The 9,359-nt window shown below is 39.1% G+C and overlaps 1 long non-coding RNA gene across 1 annotated transcript; it reads left to right on the top strand.

Annotated features, from left to right (window-relative positions):
• Nucleotides 1–1,729: 1,729 nt before the first annotated feature.
• On the top strand, nucleotides 1,730–4,089 carry LOC131003733 (uncharacterized). Its single transcript, XR_009094779.1, has 3 exons — nucleotides 1,730–1,851; nucleotides 3,239–3,299; nucleotides 3,892–4,089. It is a non-coding gene; the product is annotated as an uncharacterized LOC131003733 (long non-coding RNA).
• Nucleotides 4,090–9,359: the final 5,270 nt, after the last annotated feature.

The raw sequence follows: 9,359 nt of genomic DNA, 5'->3' as shown, positions 1-9,359 counted from the left end.
ACTGTGGGAAAACACCCATATCTCTTAAACCACTTGGAGTTTTTCACTCTACTTTTTTTAAGCGAAACTAGACTCAAAGAGGTTTTCATCGGTATAAGTCTCGAATCCAGGAGATTTCTGAGTTAAAGCAGTTTATTCATTAAAGTCGAGACAGAACAGAATGGTAAACTGGAAGTGTCCGAAAATTTTACCTTGATTTTGTGTAAAGAATTTTTAAAGGTTTTGGTGGAATTATACACCATGATATGGCATGAAAATGCTACTAGAAAGTTTTATAAATATTTTTCAAGGCTTACATGAATATTTGAGAATTTCCCTACAAGGAAAAAGATTTCAAGTTCATATAATGACTTTTAAGTCATTTGACTATTGAGATGATTCATTTATATTATGTGAAATATTTGTTTATTTGAAGCATGAATGATTAAGTGATTTTTGAATGCTATTTGCCTAGGATTGAGAGTCCTTTAATTGGATAAGATATCTGATTATATTGGGAAGTCCAGTTGGGTAAATAGTGGAGAAGTTATAAGATGAGATTAAGCACATGATGAAAGTTTAAGCTTAAGTATGAGATATGAGTTAGATGAGATTCTAACTAGAGTTTATTTTGTCACATGGCAATCTAAACCACGTGCGCCACTAAAGGTTCGAGTGACAGCCGGCGTTAGTACGACCCCGAGCGTTGTGTCATCGACTCCTGAGACAGGTGGGCTTTATTCTAACTCTATTATGGTTAGCTACCATGATAATGAGTTCAAATGCAAAGTATTATGAAAATAAAGCGTGATGAAGCATTATTGATGCATATTATGAAAATGAAGCATGTTGAAGCATTACTGATGCATATTATGAAAATTGTCATCTTGCCATATTTATTATTGATGAGAAAGAAGTATGGTATGTTGCCTTATGAAAGACATGACTAAGTTCATGAAGCAAGATATCGGCCTTTAACTGATCCAGATGACAGTAAAGGTTATGTGCACAAGAGGTGATCGTGAGCCGTCTCTAGTCGGCCGGTCACGGTGATTTGAAGGAGGCCTCCTTCTCTTCACCTAGTATATATATGTATATGAGTTCTCATAGTTGGCACATACCGTGAATATAATGTCTGCAGACTAATGATATTATTATGATGATGCAAATGAGTTTATGACAGAAAAACATGAACATGTATTTTTAATCTCAGTTAAATCCTGTTGATGCATTGAAAAGGGCAAGATTGACATATAGCTCTAAGAGCAAGATTTCAATTATTTCCGGCATGAGTCCACTGAGTGCTTTTTGGTACTCAGCCCTGCATGTATTTCTAAATGTGCAGGTCTGGCTTGGCGCGAGGATGGGTGAAGGCTGTTGGAATTGTCAGTTGACCGTGTCCTTCTATGTCTCATGCTTATCTTATTGCTATGACTCTATAAGTTATTAAACTCCCTGCTATATGTCTTCACACATATAGTAACGCATCGCTGCACAACTCTGATGAATCTCTTTATTTAATTTGTTGTTGCCTGTAATACCCCATAAGGGAAAATACTTTCAAACCTTGCTAAGTCTCGAATTATGTTTTACCAAGCAAGTAATTATTTTGGTCTTAAAGTCCTTCTTGAGAATGAGTATCAATTGCAAATGCTTCCGCTAATACAAGACACAAATTCTATTTCTTTCACGATTATTTTTATTAGTCGTACGATACTTGGTATACGCTATCACTGCTATATCGGGCTGCGACACTTCTCCCACCACTATCACACTCCATAGAAGCCCTTTAAGCCCCAAGAGAAGTATCAAAGCAAGGGAGAGCGTGGGAAACCTAGGGCGTAAAGTTAGAGTGAAGATTGTGCTTCGAGGGTGAGTTTTCTTTTGTCTTCTCAACTGAAAATACTTTAAGACCATGGATTTTTACACATATGTGTGCTATATTGTGTGAGGATATGTTTTATGGTTTTGGATGTTTATTTTGGTAGAGTTTATTGGGTGAATAACCGTGCATGTGATAAAGCAGCGAATCTGCCATAGCTACGCTGCTCCGGCAGTGTTTTTCAAGGCGATTCCAGCCATCCAAACGGTGCCCAAAAATTCCTAAATTAATTTTGTATCGTGTTTAATATGTTTTCTATACTATGGTAAAATTCCAGAATATTTGGAGCTCGTATGTTTTATTTATGAATTTTTGAACATCACTGCCTGTCTGGAATGCATGTCTGGTAGACAATCTTTGGGAGGCCATAAGTCAAGTTTCAATTGGTGAAAACCTTTGAAACTTGAATATATCTCTCTAGACTCCCGTATCTTTCTGTTGGTATTGGCCTCACCATTTTTGAGTAAGGAAAACAACCGGTATAAATTCTTGAAGTCTAGTTCTTATTCTTTGTACCATCCAGTAGGTTTTACAAACCTACTACTTTGAGGTGGCAAAGTCCAACATAAATCTTTGATTCTCAAGCCCATTTTTCTATTGAATATTCATTAACATGTTAGGAATTTATTTGTTCATTTGTAGAATTTTTGGTGAAGCCTAAAGTGATTTTTCTGATTTAAACTTTGAATCTACCGAACTTGAACTCTTTTTGTGCATTGAACTTTGGATGTTAATATCTCCTGAACCATGAATCTTCTTGGGGTAAATTCAACTGGAGAGTGTTAAACTCTTTCCCTAGTTTTCGGATTGACCCTTGGAATGCCCAGTGGCCTTTTGTAATGGGAGATATGAATTTTTAAAGAAGACCCATTGACTTGGTTCTAATCTGGAAATCTGAAATTTCCAGATTTTTGCTTGTTAAGTACCCATCTTTGAGTGGGCATATCTTGCTCGTTTGAACTCCGTTTCATTCGATTCAAATTGGAGAATGATCCTTGAAATGCCTAGTTTCCAGAATGTCCTTTGGACCCTCATTTAGAGATCCGAGGCAGATTTGGTGTCTATTGCAAAACAGCCCCTTAAGAGCTCAAGTTGTTGGATTATTTTCTAGGTTTGAAAGTTGGTTTTAAAGGATGTTTCATGAAATATTATGTATATGTGCATGACGAGTTTGGGACATATTTTGTGCAAAGTTTTCATGAAAATGAGTGAGTTAACCTAGATAAGGCATCAAGATAAGCTAATGTATGTAAAGTGCATAATCCCTAGTCCGATTATGCGTTGTAAGTCCGGGAATAGGTTGACCTAGAGACCCTAAGTAAACAACGATTTTCGTTATCCATGATATGTGCTAAGAGTTAAGAACTCTTCTTGTAGGAATTGGTCCGCAGGACGGTGCCACAGCTTAAGATCACCTCTCTTCCACACTAAGGATCAGGTGGGCTTACTTTCCAAATGTATGATTGAGTTATTAAGCTCTAAATATTTCATGAAATGAAAACTGTTTATCCAATAAATATTTTTGTGCGCTCTGTTATGTTTAAGGCTCGCAATTCATGGATCGATCGAGGTTCTCTTATGGCCTAACACGTTATTTGAGAATTGTGTACACTTGTTAGTTGTTTCGGTGGGTTGATCTCCATCGGGCACTAATTCATGCAAGAGGCGTTATAAGGGTGCTCGGCTGGATGTGTTCCGGAGCATGTATCATGTAAGGACTGCCTGGGTAGCGTCCCGAGGTCAATTCAACTTGTCTGAGTTACGTCCTCAGGGCAAGTATCATGGGAATGAGGGATCCATCGGTGGCTAAAAGGTCCGGGATCACAGCGAGTAACAGAACAGAGTGTGACAACAGCGCGCTAAAAAAATGAAATATTTTAACATGCTTAGAAGTTCCTTTACTTTAAAACCTTCTAAGTTATGTCATGAATAATTGGATAAACTGCTCTTACGAATTGTGAAATGTTTTAAAAGTTGCAGCCTACTAAGTACATTAGTACTTAGCCCAAATATTTTCAAATGTTTTTCAGGTTGATGGCTGGTGTTGACGGGGAGAGCTGAGGCTAGGGTTCAACTCCGTGTTTTGACTTCCGCTGTAGTACTAGCCTTTATCTGTCTTTCGTTTTCTTGACTTAAGACCTTTATGTTATGACTCTAAATGATATCTTTTGTTGAGCCTAGACTTTTGACTCTCAAGTATTTTGATTAAGGAATGTTGGTTATCTGAAGCATGAAACTAAACTTGTGATCCTGACGTTTGTCATGTTTGTTGATTGATTCGTATCAATTGGATACCCGTCTTTCTTCATCTAAAGGGGCGATGCCCGATTGTTATCCCTTCAATTCAGATTTCACAAGGTTTTTCCCTTGTTCATTTTAATGATTAGTCGTACCCCAGTTATAGTTATTGTTTCAAGAATTGGGGTGTGACAACTACAGCAAGTGAAGTACCTTAATCCATTGCCTTGAGTATTGAAAGAAAAAATTTTCCAATACTCAATCTTATCACACCACTACTCCCACTATTTCCCTTGTCTTTCCTGCCCCTTGAACCCTTCTTCTTCCCGTCTTTCGACGAAGAAGATGGCTCTCCTTTGGCAATAACAAGTGCTTGCACATCTCTTTCCAACAACTTCCTTAGCCGTAACTAGAGCATTCAAAAACTCAAAAAGAGTATTATCATTCTTGCTCATAACAGCGTTGAGGCGAAAGTTCTTAATTAAAAGACTCGGGAAGATAGTTCAGGATAATATCGACTTTTGCCTCACCGTCGATACTCCCACTTAGCAAGTCAAGTCCATTAAACAAGTTTGTCATGTGCATGACATGCTCGTGCACTGAGCTATGCTCGCTCATAACAAGATTACTCTCATCAAATTTAAACGAGTAGCCCAGTCCGACTCTCCAAACGTTTTCTTGAGATTCAGCATGATGCTAAGAGCATCGTCCATGCCCTGATGTTAGAGTTGCAAGATTTGTGACATTATTCTCATAATATAGCATATAGCCACATTATTCGTCACATGCCACCTTTTATACAGTTCATTCTTCCTATCAGTTGTCTCATCGTTCGAACAAATAAAATGTGGAGTAGTAAGCAACACAAAAAATGCTAGTTTGTGATGAAGATAAACTCCAAAATGTGTTTCCATATATATATATATATATATATATATATATATATGGACCGGTTAAAGACTTTGTGTAAGAATAAATAAATAAAAATGAGACATAGACATATCTGAAAGTAAACAATTTAAACATGTAAGAACATGAAGCACATTATTCGTAACAATAATATTGTAATCTTTTGATAAAACAATATTAATGAAACCTCCAACTGCCCAAGGAATCTCACGAGTAAGCCAAGATCGTGTGGACGTTTACACATGAACCCCTCAACCAGACTATTTACCTAGTCGTTTAATTTCCATCCATGTCAACTTAACCTTTTGACAACGAAAATTAATAGTTGGACCTTAACTAGACCATATCATATTCAAGAAGGGACTCCGATGGGGAGTTGTACATTGTACTTGAAATGATATCTAAGCAGCGACCACAATTTAACTTTGACAATTAAATTCTCAAAATTAGCATACTCACTAGGGCCATACCGCTTTCAATTTAACCTCTTGATTATCTTATTTAAAATCCATCCTCTAAAGTACTTATGAAAATCATACGAGTAAGCCACTATCATGTGGATGTTTACCGCATAACTCCCACTACTTAAATGGATTTAAATATTTTTAATAGAAATCTCAACTTAACAAAGTTGTGAAATCAAACATGAAGTAAGCCACGATCGTGTGGACGTTTACTCATATTCTCAATCACTTTGTCTTGAGACCGCATGTGGAGTTCTTAAATAATTTTTAAACACCATAAAAATTATTAAAACAACTTAGTCTTTTTATTTCAATAGATTTGATCATGCTCAACACATAATCCTAAACATACTTTTCTAGAACGCAACACGTAAAACATGCTCGCAGAATTTTAAAATATGCTTAAGAAAACGATAAACCTAGCATGTTTGTCTATGCGCAGTTAATAAACACATATTAACAAGCAAAGACAAAACAGCAGGCAAAGAGTGTTGGGAACCTTGTGGAATATCCTAACCCTTGTTTTGATGATACCAAAATTCATAGGACTTATATGTAATAGACTAGAATCGTTTAGAACTCAAGTGTTAGAGTTCGTTTCTAGTTTAGTTGCGGTGTCGAAGACTGAAGACTGAAGACTGAAGAACGAAGACTGAAGACTGAAGACTGCAGATACCAACTGAAGTATCAGTTGAAGAATCAGTTGAAGACTGATTATTTAATGCGCGCAAAGGACTGATACTAAAGTCAAGTATCAGTTGAACATTCCTCCTAGGACTGATATTCCAACGTTCAGAGGAAGCCACGTACGCACAAGTACAGCCGCATTAAATGCAGAGATCTCAAAATATCTTATCTCTGCAGAGGTCATTCCTATCTGGTGGTTACTTTTCAGAGATGTCACATCTCCTGTCCATCAAAGAGAGCCGTTTCCACACAGACAAGGAACCTCGAAGATTGAAGCCTCAGCCCAAATTCGAATTGCTCTCCAACGGAAGAAATCTTGAGGACGATTTATGCCAATGGATCTATTCAAGAGTTCTCCTACAAATAGCGCTCGAGGATCACTTCAACCTTCACCGATTCAACGACATAAGCTGAAGCTCTGCCAAAGTTGCTACTCAGCCTAAAGCTTAACCGCCCCAAAGCTTGAATCGAAGAAGAGAATTCCAAAGCCAAAATCAGTCACTGCTGATTACATACATTCTCTTAGACCCTAGGCATATATCTGTTTACCTAGAAGCCAAAGGTCAAACTTGCTTCAAAGAACTTGTTCTTTGTAAGTATAGTTGGCACTCGTTCAAACCTCCTCCCCATAAGAGTGTTTGAGTGGTTCGGAGTTCAGGAAGGTACTCTGAACTCTGAGTGAAAAGTCTGAGCACGAGGTGTGCTTAGCAGGGAAATCCTACGCGAGGTGTGTGGGTGCTGAAGAAGGGTTTTCTTCAGTTTACGATTGTGTGCACCAGGCAAGCACACGGGTACGGTTTGCAGTGCACCAGTGAAGCACTTGCGGAGTGGATTGTTGGTCTGATCAACCAACCGTGGATGTAGGAAAGGGTTTTTCCGAACCACGTAAAAGTCTCTGTGTTATTTACAGCTTTCAGTTTTACATTTTTACTTGTGCTATTTCAATTGATAAAACTGAACACTGAATAACAGCAAAGAGAAACCTTAATCCAACAACCTGCTCCACCGAGACTATTACGAAACTAAGTTTAATTTCCGCTGCGTATGATATCAATCTGACTGAACTATCCTCTGATAGTAAGGAAGAGTGATATCATCTCTATCTTTGCAAACACGACTGAAGCCCTTACTTGGATCAGTTAAGTTCCATTAACTTAACTGATAACTCATTACTGAAGAGCTTTCAGTATCAGTCGTCAACCTTGTTGGTCAAAACTGATTTCAGTAAAACAGGAGTCCTTGTTTGCGTGCAAAGTTTCGTTTTGATCTCTGACTGAGATCCCTCTGATTGAGGTCAGTAGATTAAGTCAAAAATAGCCTATAGGTGTATTCCCCCCCCCATACACCTATTCGAGACCCTCAGGACCTAACAAAGAGCATAAAGGATTAACACCACGACATGCAAAGAACAGAATAAAAGAAATAAAGTTCTTCGTGACCCATTCGTGGAATTCCAATTCTAATCTATTACATTTAAAACAGAAAAGAAAAACTCAAAAATGGAAATTCGGCCCGAAACTGCTCCATCAGGCTCGTCTTTGAAACTAGGGATTGGGAACCCCTCGGGTTTGCCTCAAGATTCTTGCGCCACCTCCTCGATACTCCCAATAGATCCGTGCAGCCAGAGCAGAGAAAACTCGCAGCTGGGGCAGAGCTCGCAGCTAGAGCAGAACTCACAGACAGAGCAGAGCTCGCAGACAGAGCAGGGCTCGCAGCCAGAGCAGAGCTCACAGACAGAGCAGAGCTCAGAGACAGAGCAGGGCTCGCAGCCAGAGCAGAGCTCGCAGCCAGAGCAGAGCTCACAGACAGAGCAGAGCTCGCAGACACAGCAGAGCTCACAGACACAGCAGAGCTCACAGCCATAGCAGAGCTCCCAGCCAGAGCAGAGCTCGCAGTCAGATCAGAGCTCACAGACAGAGCAGAGCTCACACACACGCCAGAGCAAAGACTACTCACACGCCAGAGCAGAGACCACTCACACGCCAGAGCAGAGACTACTCACACGCCAGAGTAGAGACTACTCACACGCCCAGAGCAGAGACTACTCACACGCCAGAGCAGAGACTACTCACACGCCAGAGCAGAGACCACTCACACGCCAGAGCAGAGCTGAAACATCTCCAGAGCCAGAGTCGAAACTCAGACTGCCCAGAGCCAGAGCCGAAGCCCAGAGTGCTCAGAACCAGAACCAGCTCCCGAGGGAGAGCGCAATAACTCTGAAGTCAGAGGGCAGCAGTTCGCGAACCAGAGTGCAGCACAGCCCGAAACCTGTTCATCAACTCCAAAAACCTGTTCTTCGTTCTCCGTCTGATCGTCGTTGTCTTCGTCTCGTTTTACCATAATTACAGATTACAGCCGGAAAATAAAGTACAATAACGGAAGTCCTAATCAAACCACGAATTTTCTCGTGGTGGAAAAAGGATTAATTTTATAAAATCTATAAATAAATCAATTTAACATATGAATAGTCGTATTAATTAATGTTGTGAAAATCCACGATAGAAAAATGTGTTAAAATCTACGAATACAACTACTCATGTGTTACATTGATTTATTCATTGATTTTATTGATTTATTCTGTTGTGCCTAAAAATAACGGTTCTAACGAAAAGCTAAAAGAATGCGATAATGGTGTGGAATTCGGGGATTTTGTATTGAATATCGAAATTTGGCTTTTACAAGTAAAAGTATGATAAGCGATTGAGATATTGTAAGCGATGATCTTTACAATGAGAGTTTACATGTACTTATAGGCTAAAATACTAAGAATTCTAGTAGGAATGTGACATCTTTTGTAATTATAATAGAGCTATAATTCTTCATGTTTATCCAACTCTTCGGGATAATCTTGTTCTTTATCGGCTGTGTGTGGCCGAATCCCAGAAAATCAGGACTGCGAGGCTGCAGCAACACTGCTATCGACGAATTTAGGCCAGATCCGTTTTGATATTTCAGTCTTGAAGGGATGCATATTTTTGTCCTCATCAACTTCTCTCCCCTAATCTAGTCAAAACACATCAAGACTAGTGTTTTGGTTAGACTATGAAAATTGAAGGTTGTAGGGTCGAATTCATTGTAGTAGGGTTGTTGCTTCTTTTGGTCTCAGTACTGACCCTTCTCCCCAAGTTCTATCCCTTTTTCATGAAATAAAAAACCTTGCGATTACGGAACCCTTTGATTTAAAGAGCCTTCCTCATAAC

The sequence above is a fragment of the Salvia miltiorrhiza genome, unplaced genomic scaffold (genome assembly GCF_028751815.1).
Source record: "Salvia miltiorrhiza cultivar Shanhuang (shh) unplaced genomic scaffold, IMPLAD_Smil_shh original_scaffold_265, whole genome shotgun sequence".
NCBI lineage: Eukaryota > Viridiplantae > Streptophyta > Magnoliopsida > Lamiales > Lamiaceae > Salvia > Salvia miltiorrhiza.
Note: the sequence above shows the minus strand (reverse complement) of the source record. Positions and strands in the feature narration are given on the sequence as shown.